The 25,745-nt window shown below is 34.3% G+C and overlaps 1 long non-coding RNA gene across 2 annotated transcripts; it reads left to right on the forward strand.

Annotated features, from left to right (window-relative positions):
• The first annotated feature begins 465 nt into the window (after positions 1–465).
• Positions 466–18,897, forward strand: LOC134531084 (uncharacterized). 2 transcript variants are annotated; one of them, XR_010074930.1, is made up of 4 exons: positions 470–576; positions 10,711–10,800; positions 10,886–11,668; positions 11,721–18,897. It is a non-coding gene; the product is annotated as an uncharacterized LOC134531084 (long non-coding RNA). The 2 variants fall into 2 exon arrangements; XR_010074929.1 differs by having other exon boundaries at positions 466–576; positions 10,886–18,897.
• The last annotated feature ends 6,848 nt before the right edge of the window (positions 18,898–25,745 follow it).

Below are 25,745 nucleotides of genomic sequence, written 5' to 3' on the forward strand. Positions count from 1 at the left end.
ATTTTTATTCAGTAGCTAAACGTTTAGAAATTTACCTCATTTACATACAGGATTGTATTTATTTATCAATAAAAATATATTTAGTAAAGCATTAAAAAGTGATTACTGCAATGTGAATAACTAGAAAATCTTTTTTTTTTCTCTACGCGAATATACAAAATAGACTCATTCTAGAATCGCCCAGAAACTTTCCAAGCATTGATTATCTGGGAGACGCAATGCCTTTTCACAAACTGCTAAAGGTGAGCATCCGATAACGTTTACTCTTCACTAAAATATAACATCAAAAGTTAAAATTATTTAGGATGTAGTCAATTGATCATAGGTTTAAAAAATGGACTAGTAATACAAATAATGTCATTTAATAACTAAAAAAATGACAACATTTCCAGTAGACTCTATTTAATCACGCCCTATTTCTTTAGTTCTTGGCGTAGAGTTACATTTCGGTCGGCAACTGATACTATTTAAACGGTAGAAGTACGTACTTTCGATTGTAGCGGCACGATCACTGACGGCGTCTGCGTTTGGTTGATGCAGGGAATGATTGGGTGGAAGACCGAAATCGTAATGCAGGTAATGCCGTACTGCACGCTTATCTTTTATGTATTTTTTTGTTTGCTTGTCCGTATCACGTATTCAAGTTTATTTTTTAATCCTAATGGCATGATTTTGTACAATTTGATCGTGTGGTATATTATGTTTGCTGCTTTAATTTAGTACGTCAAAATATCCTGGACGAAACAAGAACTTGTGATTATAAAAATAATGACCAACTTACGATCCTCTCTATTCATAGTTATGTTTTGTATGACAAGTTTTATGTGCAGGATCTTTCGACAAAGAAGCATACTGTGAAACAGAATCAATATTTACATGATCATATCAGGAACAAATGATGAACTTGGATAGGTGATCCGGAAAAATTACCTCGCCGTTTTTCTGTCAATATTTTTTTTTAAATTACCCCACTTTTGCAGCAGGTATATTGGTATATGGAGTCCAGATTGTAAGTTCCCTGTAATGTTTGGGACTATTTTCCTTCTGAATACAAATCACACTTTAGAATCCATTAGAAATTTTCAAACGTTTTTATATAGAGTAAGGTACCTATGTAGTGTTACGCACTACAAATATTTTACAACTTGAAAGCCTTGACTCTAGAAATTCGAAGTATGAAAGATTTGTTGGTAATTTTTTGATTGGCTTTTTTTTTTTTTTGAAGATAATCTAAAAGTATTATTTTTGGGCAATACAGATGTTGCTTTTTCTCCAATTAACTGCATTGTCAAGAGCCTGGATTCTGAGTAAATTGCAAGTGGGCAGGGCCATGAAATTGTGGGGTTAAAGCAATTTTAGGAAAAAAATTGGAAAACTCAAGTTGCTGTAAGTTCCTACAGTGAATGTAAAAAAATTTGTTTTACACTTTTTAAACTAGCTGATACACAATTTTCCCAAACTTCCAGAACTTTTTCAGTAGTTCTGATGCACTATTTTCCCAAACTTCCAGAACTTTTTCAGTAGTTCTGATGCACTATTTTCCCAGACTTCCAGGACTTTTTCAGTAGTTCTGATGCACTATTTTCCCAGACTTCCAGAACTTTTTCAGTAGTTCTGATGCACTATTTTCCCAGACTTCCAGAACTTTTTCAGTAGTTCTGATGCACTATTTTCCCAGACTTCCAGAACTTTTTCAGTAGTTCTGATGCACTATTTTCCCAGACTTCCAGAACTTTTTCAGTAGTTCTGATGCACTATTTTCCCAGACTTCCAGAACTTTTTCAGTAGTTCTGATGCACTATTTTCCCAGACTTTCAGAACTGTTTGATAGTTGTGAAAGGGTAGCTTTTGTGAAGAAAATTATAAATTTCATGATGATTTTTTCATTCCATAGCATCATTTAATAATTTATAAGAGTTTTTTGATACAAGAATGAACCAGTATGGTTTGGTTGGTTAGATAAGATACATTTAAAAAATGCTTTAAAATTTTGTGGACAATAGGTTTGGTAAAGTTGGGTAAACAAAAGTTAAGTCAGACGTAACAGTGCAACATTTTATTTAGTAGTAATTGACTAAGTATTGATAATTAAAAATATGTAAATACTTCTGTTGCATGTATTGGTTTATTCCTTGATCCTGAATGCTTTATCCTGTTGACTTGATCCTGTGGTACATGATGCTTGCTGTCCTAATTAGGTACATTCAAAGATCCTCATGTCATCGGGATATTCAAACATACTGAATTAAAACAGCAAGCATCATGTACCACAGGATCAAGCCATCAGGATCAAGTGTTCAGGATTCGGGGATGAACTTGGACAGATGAAACACCAGAAATATCAAAAACAATATACAATGGATGTAATAAAAGAATTCATGGGAAAGACAATAAAATATTCCTAGCAGAAAATGAAAGTTAACAATTCAATAAAACTTTTGGTTTCCCATTTGTAAAAAACCCACATAAGTAAACATGGACAATTTGTGTCTGTGATTGGGTGAATATATAGGTATTGTAGTTTAAGCTGTAAACTGTACAAACCAGTAGGATTAGAGAAACTTTCTTTGCAGGGTTCAGGTATGTCTGTAGTATATGTAAAACATATTCCTTTTTATTGTAGGTAAGTAATGAATGGTGGCGGCAAGCACGGGTATTGTAATGTAAGATATATTAAAATTTTCTATTTTCACAAACAATTAGGAATTGCCATACTTTTGGAGTTAATTTAGGGACATGTGTATTGTGTGTTTTATATTTTCTTTCCGTTCTAAAAAGCTGTGATGTCTGATGGAAGACGAGGTACCTGCCCTCTTACACGTCACTCACATACCTAATCCACGAGAGGGGATAAACTGTGAGAAAGCTAGCAGACGCTGCCTATACTACATATGGCTGCAAGGAAGCATTTAATATTTTTCCATTCAAGTGTTCAAATAATGGTAAACATTTGTTTCTTTGTCTTGAAATAGAAATTTACACCTTAAAAAGTTTAAATGATGCAAGTTAAAGTTTGCAGTGACAAAAGTACAATTCTCAGCACATGTGTGTGTACTTTAAAGATTAATTGCTGCAGATTACAGAATCTTTGATTGCTATGTTAAATTCTTAAAGAAGAATAAATGCTATTCCCAGTGCTTTCACATTCACATAACCTAGGAAACTAATTTCCCCCATGCAGAAAACTTTTAAGATCAAATGTAAGTTGGTCTAGAACATAAGTGCTCATGTCAGAACTATTTACTAAACACATAGTTTCATGTTTTTACGGGCTATTATCATTTAGATAAAAAAATAATACTCTGTTGGATTATAACAATTTGTTCATACGGGCAGCATAGAGGGCCTGCCACATTTGTGCAGTTGCGTCTGTGCCCATGTTATGTTTAGTGTTGTTATGTGTCAGTTGGCACCCGGCAATTGTGGAGACAGGTTGGCACGTGTGTGCAGAAAAAAGGACGAGCATCATATAATAGGACTCTGTGTGTGTAAACAAGGTGATGTAATGAATGTGATGTGAGTGAGATAGTGATGTATTAGGTTGTAGAGCAATAATGTGAGAATATATTAGCCCACTATCTTAAAAAATAAACTGCAATGAACAAAACCAGTGTAACAAGTAAGTTTGCAAGGATCGTAGGTATTCATTTGACACCTGCAGCGCGGCCTAGAAATGGCAATGGAGGGTAGTGGCTTTACTGTTAATCTAGAGATGAGTGGGAAAATGATATTCTGAGTTTAACGTGATTGTAACTATTATATTAATATTTTTCTTGTTTTTAATGGTTATACCTCACCATTTCCCTGTACTTTATTGCTCTCCACACAATTTAGAATTTCAGAATCCATTAGGAATTTAAAAAAAAAAAAATTGGGGGTGGGAAATCAGATAGAACTCAAATATTTCTACTTTTGTATTTCTTTCATGGAAAGGCAGTGACTCTTAAATTACCTTATCAAATTATGAGTGACTGTGAATCACAATTTACAGTGGGTATAAAAGTCAATATTGTGTAGTAACATCTAAACAAAATTAAAGCAGGCAACAGCTTAGTTATCTGAAAACTCTATGCAAGTGAAGAAGGAAATGCCTATGTCAAACGTATGCGAGTTAAAATTAGTCAAATATAAATGTAGGATGGAATTCACAAACTGCTACAAACAAGATTTTGGCTATAATTATTTGTACTTAGAATAAATTATATGTTTTAGTTTTAAGTATAACTTCATTTTAGAAGGAATAAGGGTTTTCTGAAGTATGTACTTTTGATTTATTTTGCAGTAGAGTATTTTTTTTTAATCTGCCAATAGTTTTTCCATATAATTAACGCACACTTCAACATTTCCCACAAAAATCAAAACTATATGCCATGTTAGAGTTTGGTATGCTTGAGGGATTTTAAAACCATTAGTTTTTTCCTCTCCACAAAAATAAATAAATCTTGTATTTTTGTTTACTTTAACTATAGAAAAGACTTTGATATTGGCTTTCACAAACATGTCCTTCTTGCTATTGGCTTTCACAAACATGTCCTTCTTGCTATTGGCTTTCACAAACATGTCCTTCTTGCGTGCCGCTATCCACACATCATTATGTCATGGTTGCTACAGGACTAGAAAACCGGGAAATGTCAGGGAAATTAAAATGGTCAGGGAATTCCGGGAAATGTCAGGGAAAATTCTACGAATTCTGGAAATTTTAAAGTTGCTTATAATTCAAACAAAGCTTTGTTTTGATGCGCTCGTACCGCTACCGAACAACTCCGCTAAAAGGCTGCTGCTTAAGGCACACGGCAACTGCAACTTTTTTTATACTTGGTCTACGATTGTCCGTTGCAATAGGCTGTTACAACCACCCACCATAACTTCTGGCCAATCCAGGCACTCGTTTGTTCACTAGCGAACCCGGCCTTCATTTGTTCGTGTTTTGATCCTTTTTAATTTGCCCTTGAGACTTTGTGTTTTGTTCAGTTCCATGCAGTGAACTACAGAACGGGCATGGCGTCGTTTATCTTTTGAAGGCTATTTTCACGTGGAATAAGATGAGTACAAAGCTTATTACGTGAATTTAAAGGCGTTGTTTCAGGTGAAGTTACTTTTTGATGCGATCATAAGAAAATAAAGTGCATTTTGATAAAGAAGCAATACCAATACTCATTTTGAAAACTACCAAGCTGATACGAAAACACGTGGATTTTGTGCGCGGTTATGTTTTTGCATTTTTTTAAATTACTTTTTTTTCAACCGTTATAATCCGTGAGTTCTGTTGCGTGACACATTGTGTGTAAAAAAATATGCATAACTGAACATGTTTTTCCCCAGAATCGTTAGTTAACATTGTAAGAATGTAAGAGTATTGCATGTTGTAATGCTGCTATTGTAATTCTCTAAGTAGGCCCGTTATGTTCCTAGGTGTGAATTTGTAATAGTTTTTGTATTTGTGTAGTAATATATTTTTAAGAATTCATAAACAATAATTTTTAACCTAACCTGAAAATATTAAGATGTACTTTTTTTTTTTTTTTTTAGCTTAGAGATGTTGAATAAAACTACTTTTAAGGCGAATTGGCTCAAGGAGTCACAGTTTAAGCATATCAAACCCTCCGCTAAAAACATAAATTCTGCGTACTGCACTTTGTGCTACAAAAGTATTCAACTCAGCAATATGGGCCGAAGAGCTCTCACCAGCCATGTCGAAGGAAAAAAAAAGATTCACAATTCTGCCGTCAAAATAACTCAATAAAAAAAACCTTATTTTACCTCATGTTGAAATTTTTATATTACATTTAATCATATGCACGTTAATATTTATGGTATGTATTTCATAAGAAAGTCAGGGAATTTTTCTCTTAAATTTCTGGAAAACAGGGAAAAGTCAGGGAATTCTAAGATTTTATTTCTGTAGCAACCATGTATGTGTAAAAACATGAAAACTTTACGCCTTTTAAAAGCCTCTTGCTTCCCAAGTCTTCAATAAAAGCTAAATCCTTAAACAAACTTCGATTGAATTCACATTATTAATGGTTTGTCGACAACTCTTTTAACGTAGCTTATTCAATTATATTTGGCTGTTAACGTAGCTTATTCAAATATATTTGGCTGTAAATTTACATTCTGTCCCACAGTTGACTGTGCATCACCCGGCTGTTTGAATTGCTTGGCTATGCCCCATTTCAAGTTGTCCATTACCAAAATACTGTTCATGTGAATAATTTTTTTTTAAGTAGGTTAGCTATAAGGTTAAAATAATAAGGGCAATTTATTTTAATGTAGCTACATTTAAAATTAGTAATTCCTAACCAGAGTTGAAAATTTGGGTAATTTATTCCCAAAAACTGTTCCTTTTAAAAAAATTTAGTAAATATTGTTGCAAAAATATTAGATTAATCAATTAGGGTAATATTGAGGGCAAGGGTTCATCAAAAGAAAAGCAAACAACCAGTTCACACAAGTCCATTCCGAGGTCTGAATATTTCCAGTCCTCTGAAGGTTACTGTAGTTCAATGCTCGCACAAGCAATTCAGTAGCACATTTAGTATAAATATGTGCATGAAAGGTGTCCATAATGTTTTCATGGATTACATAAGAAAATAGTCAATTTATGTAATGTTTTTCGGTACTTTGTGTCAAGTGTGGTTTGAATTTATAAGGAAAATAATCCTATGTAATCCGTGTTTTCGTGATTGTAACTAAAAAAATTAATTAGATATGACTGCAGTAGAATGGCTGTGCTTGCTATAGTGATGTAAATTTATGTTGTGATTTAGTTGTGCAGCCGATACTTTCCTATGGTGGTCACCCCCCCTACTGTTTTGTTGATACTAGCAACCTTATGTGGTACTCCAGTGATCCTCAAGAATACAGTGGAGCTCAGAATTTTCTAAAAGATGGGGATTGTCAATATTATTTACTAAATAAAGTATTCATGTAAGAAGGTCGTATGGCTTTAAGCTTTGATTGGCTGAAAAGTAACCTGGGGCAAACTTTACTTAATATTATTAATACAGTTCTTGTTTAATTGTACTATTGTAGATGGATGAATTTTCAAGTTAACCTGAATGTTGTCAAGGCCAGGTTGTTACTTGTTTAGTTGTAACTTGTTATAATGAAGTTTCGTAAAAAAAATTACATATGTGCAAGGTCACGTCACTGAAGTTATTCATGGCCGTATGCTTCATCATGGCAGCTAGCCACTTGTTTTGTTCCGACAAGCTGCATTCTTTATATATAAATGCAAAAAAGGATTTATCAACGCAAAATGTATGTCTAATGAATTTTCACTTTAATGTCTACCAAAATTATTTTTACATTTGTTTGGCCTCCTGAAACTGCAGGTCGCCTTATATTCAGGGTTGCCTTATATTAGTGCCAATACGGTATAACAATAATAAAAAGAGAGAACTCATAAATAGCAACAGCAAATTGATTTTGTGGTAATTATAATGCTTTAAGTAACCCAACATTTTTCTTTACATAAGTGTCATTTTTGGTGCAGTGTAGTTTTCCTAATTTGATTCTAGACTGTTCAATCAATATGTTAGTGATATAACCTTGAACCTTGCATACCACCTCTTTCAATTAGTGTTAGCGTACTATAGGGTGCATTCAGTGGGTATTGCAATTTGTTACACCGCAAGCATACTTACAAAGAACATTATTGTCTGTAATGGCTTATTATTTATAAAAATCTGTAAATGATATTAAGTTTAAAAAGTTTGGTGAAAGAGGCATTTATCAATATGGCTGGGTAGGTTAGTGTTTTTTCATGTATAGAAATGATTGGGAATCCAAAACTGGGAACTACACTTGGAAAATGGTTTGTAGAGATTTTAGCACTAATTGCTCTGATAATGCTTAAAGCTATGATACTGTCACAATTACCAATATCTCCACTGTAATTCTTTAGTTTGGCATGGCTGTGTGGCTCCTGGGCTAGCTCAAAATTCAATCTGAAGTGGACACACTTAACCACTTGCACAAATAAATTAGGCACTTAAAAATCAAGTTAATTCCAAACTGTTGTCATTTCGTTAACTGAAATAATGTCAGACACAAGCTTGTAGAAATATGTCATGGAAGCCATCTTGTGACCACCCAAACAAGTTCATGTAGGATTTACAAATGCCTATATAACCTCTTCTCCGATTTCAGAATTGTACTGTTCAGATACTGAAGTTGAAGAAAGCTGTGATCACTTGAGCCTTGTATTGGGGATTTTCACGACTGGTCAAAAATTTCTATATTCCAAGTTCCAAACACGAAAACAGATTTATGTGCAATAGTTTCCGTACCACAGCTGCAAAATTCTCTCTTAAGTACTTTGCTTCTGTGAGCCCTCGCTCTACTGCGACCTACTGGTACCTCGTTAAGACTGCTTGAGGCTACTTGCAGCTGCGTACCACCCGAAGGATGGAGCAGGTGCACAGCCTCTCAGCCAATTGCAGCACAGGATTCACTCATAAAACAATAATAGGATACATTTTCTGACCCCTTGCAGCAAGGCATTTTTTTGACAAAGATTACACAAAAAAAATTGCATGATCTAATGACCTCACTTTTAACCATTGCAAAATTGCACAAAATTGTTTAGTACATTTATCTAAGAACCTACTCTTTATGTTGCCCTAAGTAGACAACTGTTTACATTACCTGTAAAATTTAAACATAATTTCTTATCCTTTGACCACAGTCCTTCTGTAACCTCTTAACTCTGTTTCTGTGCTTGTGCTTACCTTAAAATTTTTCAGAACATTGTCCACCATTGTTTACACCTTTACTTAGTTAACACTCAGCTCTTGACATATCACTGACTGCATCAGCCCACCCACACAACTCTCAGTTGCCACTGTGCTGGCAAGTTGTTTTGTAAACTGTTTATACTCATTTAAATTGAACCCATATTACTTACTCTAACCTTCCATTTGTTCACATTACTTTTACTCATACAAATCCACATTGTTCCATATAAACATCTGATAGGTTCTGCAGAATCATCAGGCTGTAGCACTGCCTGCATCTTCTGTACAATCTCAAATACATGTAGTTGTTAAATTTACAGTTTTTTGTACTATCAGCTAAAAATTCAACATCACTGTTTTTGCACATCATCACAAAGCTATCCTTTCTTTGTCTATTTTTGCCCCTCACCTTTTTCTCCCTTGTTTGCCATTTGCATTACAATACGATCTGTATCTCTGTGCTTACTTCTAACACCTAACACTCCTGTTTAGGTTTCATATTTCCTATTTTGGTTTGCCGCCGGACACTCCCTCATCTTAAAATTCTTAGACTCTTGGAAACTTCTGTCTGTATATGTTGGAAATTTTTTTTTAAATTGAATTTTTACTTTGATTTTTCCTGTACCTCCTGCCCAACAAATCTAATGTTTTTCTTCAAAATACTGACCTACCTTTCCCGAAGATCGTTCTGTCCGTGTTAAAATCTTTGTAAAAGTTTATTTGCCCCAGTTTATTCCTCAAATTTTTGGGTCTTTGTGAGAAACATTCCATAAGCCTTTCCATCTTGTGATGTGCCTCCCCCCCATCCTGATCTCTTCTTGCTTACTGCTTGCAGTATTTCATGTTGCCAGACATGTTTTGGAGACCTGTAAAATCCTGACTTTCCTTTTGACTGTGATCCTGCAACATCTGTACTACATTTCAGTTGTCTAAAAATGTTATTACACTTGGTGTATTCAAAGAAATTGTTACTATTTTTTTATTCATTACTGAAATAATGTCTGACATAATCTGATATTAACATATTTTTATTTATAATCATAGAAATTGTTCATATCATAATGGAAGCCAGTACATGTAGGATGTACACATAACCTCTTAACAAATTTCTGAACCAACATGTTTACTGTTTGCAGGTACTGAAGGATGAATGTTTAAGTATAGTACGTAATTAATTGTGTGGTTACACACTGACTTGCGGTACGAAGCAAAGGACTTTGTCCTCGGAACAAAGCCGCATTCACCCGAGCTTTGTATGAGGTTGTTAGTGACAACTGTAGTCGAAAATTTATATATTCAAAGATCGAAACACACAACAGGTTTATTAAATGCGGTAGTACCCGTATCACAGCTGCAAAATTTTCTCTAAACTTCCATACTTATTTGCTTGTGAGACCTCGCCAGACTGTGATCTACCGGTACCTTGTCCAAAGAATGCCTGAGGCAGGACAAAGTACTAAAAAAAATATGTGAAGTTACATACATAAGTAAATTTACAACTAAACAAGTAAAAACAGCCTAGGGGCTTATTTATTACAAAGCATGCAAATCGAAATAACTTGACAAGCATGAAATGTAAATTGTGATTTTAAAGCGTATAGCAAGCACAGTATACTTCTTAAAATAAATTAAAATAAATTATATCAGGATAATTAAACTATAGTATTAAGTATGACAACATAAATCATTAATTTAACCATTTAATATATGGGGAGGGCCAGGTCTTGTATCATTACATGTCTGCTGGCCTCTTGAATTGTTTTTTTTTTGGTTGTATTTTCAATGAGATTTTGTCTACTGAGATTCTTATCAAGGGATGGTACATAGATGTCTTTTAAAAGCATTTAACTGATGTAACGAAATTGTGAAGTTCAGGATTCATTGAATTTTATGAAATGTCACATCAATGGGTTCCCCATTGTAGAAAATGTGCCCATTGTGGGTGTTTGTAAGGAACCAACTTGTGTTCCAGATTTGCGGTGGCCTCATATTTGCAAACACAAGCAATGGATATGGATGACCGACCTAGGACCTGTGCCAAATGGGAAGCAATGCATTTATGGTTTGTAATAGTGATTGTCATTTATTGTTGCCATTTGATTGAAACTGATGCTGTATTGATTTTTGTCCATTTAATATGGTTGCAGGTTAAACTTAATCATGTTACGATGTGGTTCAGGTTCCGTCACGAGTTTCGCGCTGCATGATGCAGTTAAGATTGCGTCCAGTGAATTTGCGATCGCAATTTGAGGTGTTATTGCGTGAGAAAATTGTGAAGGTCATTTCCTTGACTGGGATTTGTCGGGAATAAGCAGGTTTGTCCCTAAATGTTTGCGAGAAGGCAACTTGTGGAAGAAGTGGTACATTTTTTAACGAACTTTATGTATGCAGGTATTTGTGGTTAAATGCAAAAGTATGTTTTTATTCTGCATTTGAATGTTCAAAAAGTGTTAAGAGGCATTTTAATTTGGCTTGGTTAATGTTACACTTGGTGCATTTTAAGAGTATTTATTTTTAATGGTATTGATCTCGGTCTGATTCTTATAATTATAAATATACATAAACTTGTATAAATGGGTTTTAGTTTAATTTTTGGCTGTAATTACCTAATTTACAGAGAAGTTAATGTACATTATGAAAGTGAAAATGTTTTGAAATTAATATAAAGATGACAAAAAATTACCAGTAAAATATTGTAAGATGTCATTTATTATGATACCTTCAGTTCCTTCAGAATTTAAATGGAAATGACTATTTATTGAAAGTCCAGCTGCCCAGTTTAATATGCGTACATGTTATTTTCATCTAGTGTAAATTCTGCTTCTTAAAAGGTCTGAATGGCCATTCACGGGAAACTGGTTGTAGAAGTTATTAGCTCACTTTTAAACTGTTAACTGGTAGTTACTCCAAGAAAGTAAGAAAGTTAATAGGTAGACTGCAGGGTGTCTATTAGCAACTCCAAGAAAGTAAGAAAGTTAATAGGTAGACTGCAGGGTGTCTATTAGCAATGTGGGTGATACAGGTTTTTTGTTTTGATATTTCACTGTCTGAGCTACTGATACTTAACAATTCAGGATGCAAGTTTAAGTTGCATACACTGGTTTATTTTGAGTATATGTACTTAATCTCAGACTTGCAAACCATGCATTGTGTAATGACAAATGCAGGTCAATGGCGGGATTAGTTAATGGAATACCATAGATAATGGAACACAAAGATTTGATATTTAATGTTGCCCTTTTACAATGTAAATTCAGTTTTTATTGTCAATATAGGACTTTACAAAGAAATATGCCTGTGTGCATATGCTGATTAAATGACTTAGTGTAAAACTAATTAAGAAACTTTTGCCATTGTCTTCTGAAAATTTTTAATCAATTGACCACTGAAAATTTTTAATCAATTGACCACATGTTGGAATGTTGAGCAAGTGGTGTGTTATGACTTAATGCATTAATTGGTACATTTCATAGTTATTGGTGATAACACTAAGACACCTTTAAATTTCATGTCATATGGAATCTTGGTGCCTTATGGTGAGTTAACATAATATAACTGACTGCTGCTCATTGAAGTAATTATATTATGCAAATTGACCTTTTCTCTCCCAAGACAATTGGAATGGTAGCAATGTGTGTATGGTTTAAGCTTTTATGGCATTTTTCTTGATTTTATGTATATGGTTTTTGAATTTAAGAAAGCATAGTTTGATTAGTGTTTATTAAGTATTTATATTAGTAGACACCCTGGTTTTAATATCTGTATTGTGTGGTTTAGTATAACAGTGATGCAAGGAGGATAACAATATGGGAGGGTGTACTCTCTCCTGTTGGTTTTACTGGGCAGTGTTGGCATTTTAGACATTTCCATGGCATCCCTTACACTCTTACCAGGTTTATTGGCTTCAATTCTAGTGGCTGGCAACATGAGTTTAGCTTTAATTGGTGAAATACATATTTAGGGTTTTACTTAGATAATTGCTCATTGTTAAAGGTTGATATATTTTGTTAGGTGGTAGTATTTTTATATCAAGAATACACTTAGTTTTTTGCCAAGTTAAACAGTGTAGTTTGGTACACACAAAGTTTTGAAGTCATCTTAACCTGGTATAAATTATATATACATGTAATAACATAAACACAATAAAAGATATTTTTTGGTAAGTAGTCTTTGAAGATCAACTGCAGTTTCCAGTGTTACCAGTCACCTGTGTAGGTGTTAAGAGCACCTCAGCTTTGCAAGTAATTTAAGGTAAACTCTTATTTGAATACCCACAGTAAAATTTTTTAAGATAGAATTGACACCATTTTTATTATATTTAATACATTGTTTAGATTCTTTGGTCATAAAAATCTAAATCCTCAATGTCAAAGTGTTCTAAATTTTGCGTATACATTTGAGAAGCTTTGCTGGTAGGTAGGATTTTTTGAAGGAATTTCAAAAGTACAGTACTTATTGTAAAATGGCTAAGGTAATGAATATTTTAGTTTTGATATCTACATGACCACGATGGTTATCAAACATTTTTCATATACATAATAGCTCATTTTACATGTGTAAGTGAAAAGGTTAGAGTAATTTTTTTTACCATCTTTTTTTTTTTTAGCCTTAATACTTGATGGTATCATAAACACTTTACAGAGCGATATAATGGCAATAATAGCAACAAGTTCCAAAGAAATTACATTTTGTTCTGAACCTAATGTTTTGGTTCTGTCATGGATATAAAAATATATCAATTTTAATTGTAAATGGACTGCAAATGTATGTAGGGTTATAAAATGGGATAAATAATTGAAAACATACTTAAAATCTTTACCATGAGAAGATTTTTGTGCTAAGTAATATAATTTAGTGCAAAAACATTTTTTTTAATTTGTGCTGTTTGTGTGCATTTTCAAAAATTCTTAAAATTTTTTTTTTTTGAATTTTACACTAATGAGTTGAACAATTTAAAGGATTAAATTTAACTGTCTAAGTTTTAAGTTTTTAAAGCATTTTATTGAATATATTCTGTGCATAATGATTTTAAGTTTTTCAAGTTCAGTTTATTTTAGTGGATATATGCTTGCTAGGGAATGCTTCTTGCCAATTCATTGGTGGTAAAAACTAAACATAATACCAGTGTTCAGTAACAACACAAATGCTGCTGAAAGATTTAGGTTTAAAAAATTCAAATGTTGAATTCATGTTCAACAATTTCAATACTACAGCAACAAGGAAACATTTACTTGTGATTTTTTTTTTATCCTACAAGTGTGTTAAGTGATCAGCAATTTTAATATATATGCTGCCAGTTTTAAGCAAGTTTATATATGTTTGAAATTTTTTTTAAAATAGAAGTAACTACATGTCACTGTATGCCATAAGTTACGAAATTTACTTCAAAACGGTAAGAATTACCAATGTTTTATAAATTTCAAGTGCAAAAACTTGTAAATAGTAATGTCCTTCAGAAGTTGTGAAACTGTTACAAATGATACCATTGTTTAGTTTTGGAAAGTTATGCTGTTAATAGTAGGTCTCATGACCTTGACGTCTTTCTATGGTCAAAGCCGACAAAAATTCCCCACTTGCAGGCTGTAGAGTGTCGCACAGCTGCCCGAAACAAGCTGTTTACACTTGCTTCCCCAAAAACAGATTCCCTCCTTCCCCCTTAAGCATGCATTGTGAGATTCCAGAAATTTATCCAACATGTTATTAAAAATTCTTTCCGAAAAGCAACCAACCACTTAAACTTAACTTTCTGCAGTTTAGTAAATTCAATTGCAATCATAAAACAGACTATGGCTGTTGTGAGAAATTTGAACATGCCTTATACACATTTGAAACCTTTCTGAAGTCCATATGCTTCCTAACAATTATTTAAAAAATATATTTTATACTTACGAATATTCTTAAAAATGCTGATTACGTTACCAGGCCAAATAATAAAAAATAGTGTAACACCATATAAAATACTACAATTTTAATGATGCTCTTGCATCAGTAAGGCCTCAATTATAAATTTCAAGTTCAATTTTAAGCACTTTCTTGCACCTTCCTGAACTTATTTTATTTGCAATTTGTAATAGTTTTGTTAATTCAAAGTTTGTGCATCAGCCATTCCAAAGTAACGGACGTGACAATCACATACTAAATATTTGAAATATTCATTAAACTTCTTTATTAAATGACATTAACACATTCATGCAATATTTTTTTTCAAGATTTAACTACCTATTCTTAAAATGTTAAAACTTAAACAGTCTGTTGTGCCACAATATTTAATTACAGATGGTAACAGATGAAACTTTACACCTTGGACTGCTTAAAGTGTGATCTCTGTGATTCTATTCAAAACAGGCAAACCTAAATTTTGTTACATATTGAAGATTTAGGCAAGCAACTGTTACAATTCTATTAAGAAAATATCCGAGTAACTGATGTGACGGCATAGTAAGGGATGTGACTCATATTCTCTTCATGCTTTACTTTTTGTAATAAAATTCTTAATATTTATCAAATTAAATGAAATTAATATATTAAAGAATAAAAATGTATTCTAAAGAAATACACACTTTCTTAACTACACTAGCAGATATATACACTATTAGACACAAACTCTTATTAATCCATTTAAAACTTACATTCAGCTAACACACAACATTTACTTTTCATATATATCTAACAAAGGTACTTGAAAGTGGTATAGGATACAATTTCCGACAGCCTTCATTTGTGGTGGAGGAACAATTTTTTTTATCTGTTCAAATTGTATTTATTTGACATGTTCATCCATTGTAAACAATGTTTTGTCAGTTCCATACGTTTTCATGAACATAATTATAACTTCACCATCCTCTTCACAAACATTGCTTTGACAAACCCCTAGGTATGTGTAGGACACTCTTTTTCGGTCACTTAATAATTCCACAACATATGCATCAGGTTTAATGTTCACTGATGTCACATCATAAACAGATCACCTGGGATGTACAGTAAACTCTCGATTATCCGGGCCTGGATTATCCGGTTTTCGGGTTATCCGTGCTTGATTTTTTTTGAAGTTGTAAAAAAAATGACGGGTGTAGCTTTTTTTTTTTTTTTTTACTGCTGTCAGAAAGCTATTTACCTGACCCTTCAGACCCTCGTTCCCCGCCACCTTCACCCATCAATTTGTCACACTTTAAACAAAAAGGAATGCCTTGACTGCTGCTTCCGGCTCAACTCCCCCCCCCCCCCCCCCCTTTTTTTTTCATTTTATTTTCAAGCGTTCTTTTCACAGTGCCCTGCCACGCTAAAAAAAAAAAGTCCCTCTACCTCTTTTACCTTCCCACACTCCTGACCGCTGGAAGAGGCATTTTTCACGCAGTTATTTACATCAGTTCTCCCAGGCACATTTGTTTTTTGTAATCATGTATGGTAAAAGGAAACGTAAAGTGCTGACAATAGCAGAGAAGTTAGAAGTTGTGGACAGGTTAAAAAAAAGGAGAAACTGCCACGAAATTAGCACAGGAATATGAAATTGGAATCCAAACCGTGCGAGACATTAATAAAAGTGAAGAAAAACTTTTGCAGTTTGCTAGTAGATCAGACAGTGTGGCAGGGCCTTCTAAACGTAAAAGCATGAAAACATCTACCCACCCAGATGTTCACAATGCTTTGTATGTTTGGTTTAGGTCGTTAAAATGGTGGAGGGAGTTACTGAGTTGGGACTGCCGCTCTCCCTCCCCCCTCCCGTAGCAATAAAGGGGACGGGAGAAGGGGGAGAAGGATGGCGGCAACACAGTGCCTGTATTGTTTACGGTCCAATAAGCTGGGACACGGTATAGAAGCCTTTGCTTGTACTCATAGAATTCTACTGAAGAGAGACTTTTTTGCCAGTAAATACACCATTTTTAAGTGGTGAAACGGATTATCCAGTTTTTTTTTATGGGCATTCAATTATCGGGGCATCGGAAGGTCCCAATTAACACGGATAATCAAGAGTTTACTGTACTTGCCTGCTGTTTTTCATCTTCAGAATCACTATATACATCTTCAACTTGTAGTTTTACACATTTTTCCACACCTTCAAAAACTTAAGTTCTTAACAGTTCAGACTTAGCTGTAGGGCTCACAAAAATATGGTTACTGTCTCATGGTTTGAAGTGATGCATTGAATGCAAGCCTTTCACGTCTAAAACAGTTGACCATCACTCATCCAAAAGCTTTCTGTTTTCTTAATTGTCATCCATTGTTGCATAAAAACTGTACTTTTTTTTTGCTTTCTTTGGCTCTCGGGTAATATTGGAATGCAGAATTGATATTTACGTCCTTCGACAACACCATTCTCCAAATTACCTAATGCCCCTCCAACACCATCCACCGCACCTTTGCTATGGTATGCAGCAAATGTGTTCCACTCGACTGTAAAACCTAAATCTTCTTCCAGGAAAGTTAAATATGACATGGTGTATTTACTGCGGGATTATGATTTTGCATTATCAGAAATTATGACCAAATTTTTCACATTAGGAAATTCTAATTTCACTGCATTACTAATTACTTAAAGGAAGGTCCATACTGATATTTTGAATGTCTTAAATCATCACTAATTACAACAAACGATTTCACTTCAGTACCTTTCCATACACAACGTGTAAACAATGTCACTTGTCATTGTTTCCAATGGGCACTTTGTATTTGATTTTGGGCAGTCAGTGTTGCACTGCAAAATCAATTGCACCACAGCATCACTTACACTACCTCACACCTTACTTTCTTCAAAGTATTCATTTTGCAACACTTTCACAAGACAATGAGTTTTGAGAAGAGGCAACTGGTGATTCAATTCTGCTAGTATGTCCTTCACACTGTTTTCTTTCTCTGTTACTTGAAGAAAACCTCAAACATTTTCCCACTTCTTTGTTTTCAATTTTACATTTAAGTCTATGCCTGGCTGCAGTAATCTTGTCACATCATATTCACAACTCTCACATTTATGAAACATGCAGTCTTCATTTCTTTCATTGCAACACACTGCATTCAGTAGGGTTTTGTAAGTGACAGGAAAATTTGGTAAGTGTGAAACAGACTGTACCAAAAATGAAAAATTTAAATGCTTCTTGCATACACAGAATGTGGTGTCTTGCTAGCAGGGAGAATAAACTTTGGTCTGAGGAGAAAAAATTTGGTCCTTGATATCTTCACATTGGGATATTTCTCTGTGAAGTCTGCATAAGCTTCACTAATATTCATCAACATGTGACGGATTGGTATTTGTTGTCTGAATCCTGTAACCTTGTCTTTGATTTGACATCTCTTTTCCCAGGAGCTTGTCTGCTTATTTCATCATGGCTGTAGAATTCGTTTAGTCTCAATATTTTCATCTGATGTTCTTCTTTCCCTCACATCTTTTTTGAAAAGTTTTTCACAAATTTCGAGTTTAAAAGTAGCTTTTACAATTTCTTGAATTACTTGCCTTCGTTTCTTGGGACTTCTGGGCAAGGCCTGAAATGCCTTCTTGACCGCTTTTCCTAGTGTTGAGGACAACTGTATGTGCCCAATCGTGACTTAACAGGGGAACATAAATGTGGAACCAACACTGACTGCTTGCTTAACTGTTTCCAATTTTCAGATTTAGTACAGGCAGAAAATATAATTTACTATAATCGCTCTGACTTTTCCAATTCGTAAGACAAGTTATTCATCACATTTAGTCAGCAAGGAAAATGTAGGAAAATACGGGAACCATTCTACACATGTTGAAACTCTTAGATTTAAGTTATTGGGAATGGAAAATACAGAAATGGATGGATTTTAGCATTACTAAGTATCTTTCTGTGAAAGGGACAGCTATGTTGAGTAATCAACTTTACTTGACTCCATCATGTAAGTTTCCAGAGGCATCCCCATGCACGTGTACGTTACTCATCGTAATAGTTTACCGCAGACAATTCGGACCTCTCTCTGCTCTCTAAGCCGGCAAAATTACAAGTCACAAGTCCATGATAGTTAACCTACAGAAAACTCTGCCGCTGCTTGTTTGTTACTTGTCAGTCTTCGGACTCATCGGCTCGTTCTGGAAACAACTGAATTGGGAATAATTAGCAAACGTGCAGGGCAAGTCATATTAAAGTAAAACAATAGAAAATATTTAAAAATTGCAATAAAGAATCATTAACCAAAAAAAAAATTAACATTACTAAAATTATTAAATAGTAATAAAAAGCTACTAAAAGGTGTTTCAATTCTAATTACATAGGTAGGGAAAAAGTTACCTGGCAACTGTTAACAAGAGAATAGTTAAAATAACAGAATTGTTTAAATTTCCAAAGATTACAGTTTTATAATCATAATATTGCAATTACTATAAATTTCATTTATACAATTATTAGTGGTAATGATCTGTTGCAGTGGTTTTTGATAATCTAATAGAAAGTTTTTTTTTTCAAATGCAGAATGCTGTCTGCTCTTGTTTATTCAGAAAAAGTGCTTCATGTGTTCTGCATTACAAGACAAATGCTACTGGTGTTCAGCAATAAAAAAAGCTTAAAAATCCAACATCAATATGAATGCTGACTTGAATAGGAACAGTCTTTACATTGGTAATGTTGACACTGGTATGTATATAAAATGTTTATGCTGCTATTATTGGGTGAAAAATGAAATTTACGTTTTTAAACAGGAAAAACAATACAAATGCTGCATTATTTGTATTTTAATAAAAATCTGCCTATGTTTAGAAAATACATTATAAATGTTGCCAGATTTCTGCTATATCTACAAAAATATATCTACACAAATGCTGTGCCTGTTTAGCAATTAATACAAATTTTACAATTGTATTTAGAAAGTAGCAGTGCAAATGCAGCTGTTTAACAATTAGCATAACATATGCTGCCTGTGTTTGGCAATCTATTCTAATGCTGCCTGTGTTTGGCAATCTATTCTAATGCTGCCTGTGTTTGGCAATCTATTCTAATGCTGCCTGTGTTTGGCAATCTATTCTAATGCTGCCTATGTTCAGTAATTATATAAATACTGTATGTTTACAGAAATTACCAACAATTACCGTACTGTTGGCAAAATGCAAATGCTCCCTTTATTCATATATGAACAGATTAAATATATACCCTTGTTCAGCAATTAAGAAAATACAAATATTTCCCTTCAAAGACTATCAATTTTAAATTTTTACCATGTTGAACAATTAACAATACATATGCTGCTAGGTTTTAGTAATTTACTTCAAAATGCTGTTAGTATTCAGCAGCAAAAGAAAAACAATGCCACCAGTGTTCAGCAGCCAGAATACAATGCTACCAGTGTTCAGCAGTTACACTAAAATTGCTGCTCATTGCCCATGTTCAACAGTTACAATATGAATGGTGCCTGTGTTCACAAAATACAAATGTGTGATTTCGGCAATTGTATATAGTTAGATTTCAGCTTTTCCAATTGCTAAGTCATGTTTAGAAGATCAATAGTATTAACTTGGATTAAGCAGTTACTTTCCCTCCCCCTCCTCATTAATCAAGATATCGTGGCTTATTATAAACCGGCGCGTCCGTGAATAGTTCAGCAATTTAAGGGCGTATGTCCTGTTCCAGTTCATTATTTTATATTTACGTTCAAACTACGAAGGTTGCCTGTATTCAAAAGATGAAATTCCCCTCTTAGCACTAAGGGCGGGATTCATAGTCGAAGGTATGTTTGGTGAATAAGTAATACTTTAAAAATTAGTGCTTATACTTCAAGTAGTACTTATTCCAGCAATGAATTCATAAACCTATACTTGACGAAGTAATACTTGAACAAGCATTAGGACTTGTATTGGCCATGCTGTACATGATGAAGTATCTTAAAAAGTAAAAGACGAATTTTGTGTCAACGTAACGCAAGCAAATATACCGCTGTAAATACATAGTTTACCTGTTTGAAAATAAAAATGCCCACGTTTTAAACCATATATGCGATTAAATTAATGAAATTAATATGTAAGATTATATTTATACTTTATTTGATAGTATACTTGAATAACATAAATGTGAACATGTATTAAAAACGAATTTACATCTACATAAATATGTTTTGAATGTTCTTGTTAAATTATGTTGGCCATCTTTTGTCTGTGATTTATAAGCAGGTGAAGTTAACCACGTGGTAGTGAAACAACTTTCGTGATTAGTGATGGCTTGCTGAATCTGAAACGTTGCTTGAACTCAGAATCACTATACCTTCGAAAGGGTTTAATGCATCTCGTATGTAGTGCTTTGGTGTCTGTACATTGACATGGTCCTCGTAAACTTCATCCGCAAGTTGTTCAAAATCGTCCCACTCACCAAAATCCATCACGCTAGCTGCAGAAGTTATGTATGCAGCCTACAAAACTAAGCAGCAACAATTTATTTCGCTTTTCCCCAAATTGAATTTGTTTACTCTCTCAATTTTAATTTAATATACGGGAATTAATACCTTGCATAACCTATTCCTTACAATAAACAAATTCGTACCGGTACTTCAGTCACCTAGATAACCGACCTCATTAAGTATTACTTATATCAATGAATAAGCATGGCTTATTTGATTATTAATACTTGTGAAACAAGGCAAACTTATTTCATGACTGAATTCGTATTGAGCAGTACGTATTTGACGCAGTGCTTCGTGAAGTATTACTTGAAGTAGTCCTAATAAGCAGTGCCCTTTTTGTTCGCTATGAATTTAATGCCTTGCATATAAGCAGTACTTTTTTCAAGTATTGCTTATATCACCACTATGAATTCCGCCCTAAGAATACATATAATGCCTATGGTCAACGTTTAGAATACAATCTCAGCATTGTTAGATATTTGCAATTAAATACTGCCTGCATTCAGCAACAACATAAATGTTGCTATTTCTGTTTATCAATTAAAACACATTACCAATTTTTACCAATTACTAAATATAAAAGGGCAATATCCTATGTTCAGAAATTTCAACTCAAATACTGCTGACAACAAAATTACTGTTTCCCTTGTAAGCAATTTCTGCTTAGTAGGGTCATGTTCAACAATTTCTATATGTATACTGCCCATGGCTTTAAATTAGAAAACTTTGCTACTAATGATGCACATAATTTGTTGGGTGAGGGTTACTCAGTGATGATATTATGATTTAAGGATTACTCGCACTCTGTATCTCAAGTCCTTACATATCACACACCTCGCTGGGCCACACCCATCGTGCAACTCTCGTCGCAGCGTGGACCTTCGTTGCCGAACTCTCGTCGCACTTTCCTTCAACGAGCCACTCGTGGAGGCCGGCGTCCAGGCTTATATAGACCCTAACGCTGTTGTGGAAGTAACGAGCGCTGCTGGGGCCAATCGCGTCATCCTGTGCGGACCCGACATCCTAAGTGTCGAAGGGCATTGTTGGCTCACGCGACTGTCTGGGATGATGAGTAAAACATCCCGCCGCAACCAGATGCCAGAAGCATCAAGAAGGGCATTGACCGCTTGCGCGTGGAGCGGTGAGGAGGGGGTAGCGATGACCCTTGTAATCCGGGCAGGCACGTGTGGCATGTCTTACGTCAATGGATGGCGCATGACGTCAGTGACCGTGTGGGGCTGCCAGCCAGCTCCGAACCTGGCATTGTGGCCCGGTCTCTCGTGTTTGTAACAATATTATAGAGTTCAGTTTAAATTTAAAATACAGTGATTAAGTATTTTCTCAAAAAATAAATTATTCAGAATATTGGGTAAATCATTACATACAAAAATTACTAAACAATTTAAGTTAATTTGTTGTCATTTACAATTGTATATATTTTAAAGTTAAAAGGATAATTGTTTGAAATTTGTTTTTTGTAAACATGAGTGAATACCGTCTTTTTATGGCATAATGGTCGCACATTTGATTCTAAAATCAAGTTTTAAAAGTAGGGGTGCAACAATTATGCGGAAATTTTGTTTTTGTTAGATAAAGTTATTCATAAAAACAAAACCCATTCATGGAAAGTAAGTTTATTTAAAAAGGGAAGTAGAAAAAAGCATGCCAAACAATTTGAATTAATAATTCATACAACTAAAACCTTTATTCAACTTTAATTAGAAAAACATCTGTGATCCAGATGCAAGCCGAACGAACGTGTAACTACCGTAGTACACAACACAAAAGAATGCGGGCTATCAAATGTAGTTAACTCAGCACCTGATAGCGCGCGTTGTATGCATTCGGCGAGAGATCGATATTCAGGTACGTGCGCGCGCCCTATACGGAAAGCAAAATAACCAAACATTAGTGATTGCAACGAGCGCTGGCTACAGTTTTGTACAGTATACACCGCTTCGACGCTGACGAACAGTTGAAGGTTATAATGTTAAAAAAGTCTTTGAAAGATAATTTACACGTCAGACAACTCCGCATTTCCGTTAATTAAATAAGTGGTAATGACCTAATTAAATTTTAGATTTTTACTTGAAAATTCATTGTTTCTTACGGGAAAGTTACCTACACAAAGCGCTCGGAATCTAACAGCGAGACCAAAAATATTGTGCAACGTTTAGGCGAGAGGTTTTTTTTTTTTAAATCCAAATTTTGACCCCCTAAAATATGGCTGCGACAATTACACGCGTGCGACCATAATGCGATAAAAGACTGTAGATACAATAATGTTGTTTAAGATAGTTGTAAATGTTATATATATTTTTTATCATATTATAAAATATTCCCCTTAATTGCTTATTAATTTATACACTGTTTTTGTATAGTGATCCAATATGTTTGAACAGATCAGCAAATACAGTATATAAGCTAAGTTTTAAGAATGTTTACTAGACATACTGCTTTTTCTTAAATTTAAATATAAGTACTGCCCTTATTCAAAAAATACAAAAATTTCTTTGGATGCTATGGTTGTTATTAACTATAACTACATTATATTTTAAAAAGTCATGCTGTTAATTTCAGCTATAAGGAGTACAAAATGCAAATATTCCAAAATAAGTTTTTATCTTAATAAATGTGATAATTAATTTTCATTTATATTATTTGTGGTGATTAACTATAGCAGGGTTTCTGATAGTAAAATATGTATAGGAAAACCAGCAGTATGACTGCTCTTTTAAAGCTAATTAATAGAAATGATTCCTTTCTTTGCCACTGCATGACAAAAGCTACAGGAGTTCAGCAGTTAAAAAAAAAAAAAAAACTTCATTCAACATCAACACAAATCTGAAGTGTTTATAGGTTACAATAAAGAGATCAGGTTTAGTGTTTATAATAGTATAACACTTATGTAGATTTAATGTAAATTTTGCTAGTATTATAAAATATAGTAAAATTATTTAACTATTGCAATGAATATCTCCCTTAGTTCAGCAATAATGTCTGTTCAGTAAAAACATGACAATTCTATATATTCTTTGGTATTTAAAAAAACACCCAAGTTAGGCAGCTACAATTTAAATGCTGCAACTATTCAACTATAATCTATGCAAGTAATGCCAGTATGAAAAAAATTAATGTGAAAATTGCCCTTCTTAAACTACATTTGTGCCAAAGCTGCCCATGTACAGCTACATCCTCGCAAACGCTGCCCGTGTTCAGCCACATTCATACAAAGGCTGCCCGTGTTCAGCCACATTCATACAAAGGCTGCCCGTGTTCAGCCACATTCATACGAAGGCTGCCCGTGTTCAGCCACATTCATACGAAGGCTGCCCGTGTTCAGCCACATTCATACGAAGGCTGCCCGTGTTCAGCCACATTCATACAAAGGCTGCCCGTGTTCAGCCACATTCATACAAAGGCTGCCCGTGTTCAGCCACATTCATACAAAGGCTGCCCGTGTTCAGCCACATTCATACAAAGGCTGCCCGTGTTCAGCCACATTCATACAAAGGCTGCCCGTGTTCAGCCACATTCATACAAAGGCTGCCCGTGTTCAGCCACATTCATACAAAGGCTGCCCGTGTTCAGCCACATTCATACAAAGGCTGTCCGTGTTCAGCCACATTCATACAAAGGCTGCCAGTGTTCAGCTATATCTAAACAATAGTTACAACGTTTTAAGCAATTATAAACCATTATCTTGCCCATGATCATCAGTTATCAATGCAAATGCTGCCCTATGTCAGTAATTAACAAATATTCTGCTTGAATTCAGCAATTAGAAATGCAAATGCTGCCCGTGTCAGCATCCTTAAGTGTAAATGCTGCCCGTGTGAGCATCCTTAAGTGTAAATGCTGCCCGTGTCAGCATCCTTAAGTGTAAATGCTGCCCGTGTCAGCATCCTTAAGTGTAAATGCTGCCCGTGTCAGCATCCTTAAGTGTAAATGCTGCCTGTGCTCAGCTATATTGTAAATGCTTAATTTGTTCAAGTGTCAGTTAATTACCTACGAATATTCAGCGATTAAAATCTCAAAAGTTTCAGTGTTCAGCAATCATCAATGCATGAGCTGTACTTATTTAGCAATTAATGCGAATGCTGCACATAATATATTAACCCTTCCACTGCTATTGACGAGGGTAGGAGCTCACTATGGTGTTGCTAAGCTGTGTCTGTAGGTGTTGCACCCTCTGTGCTGAACTAATTTTTTATGAAATCATAAAATTCAGATCCTTCTGTTTGATCGCACTGGCGAAGTTAACATTTTATATATATAATTTTTATTTTTGGAATTTTATTATTTTCAGTTACATTTTTTAAAATTTTTAATTTTGTAAAATATTTTTATTTTAATTATGTTTTATGTTCTTATGGTATCTTTTATATAGGGGCAAAATAAACCACAAATCTTCATAAGTTTGCTTTTGTGTGGTATATCTCAAAGCAAGGCACAATACATAGTGAAGCATCACAGGTCTTGCAGCAGTAGCGAGTTTCCTTACGTTTCTTGTTCTTTGTGCATACTATACATTTCCTTGTTGGATTTTTCTTAGACGTCATCTCTAATACTGATGGGAAATGTTATCTTTAAAAGATTTGTGCAATGGGAGCGCATGACTTGATGTAAGTTTTTGGACATACGCCATTGCTAAGAACTTTTTCTGTT

Source organism: Bacillus rossius, chromosome 3 (genome assembly GCF_032445375.1).
Source record: "Bacillus rossius redtenbacheri isolate Brsri chromosome 3, Brsri_v3, whole genome shotgun sequence".
NCBI classification, from domain to species: domain Eukaryota; kingdom Metazoa; phylum Arthropoda; class Insecta; order Phasmatodea; family Bacillidae; genus Bacillus; species Bacillus rossius.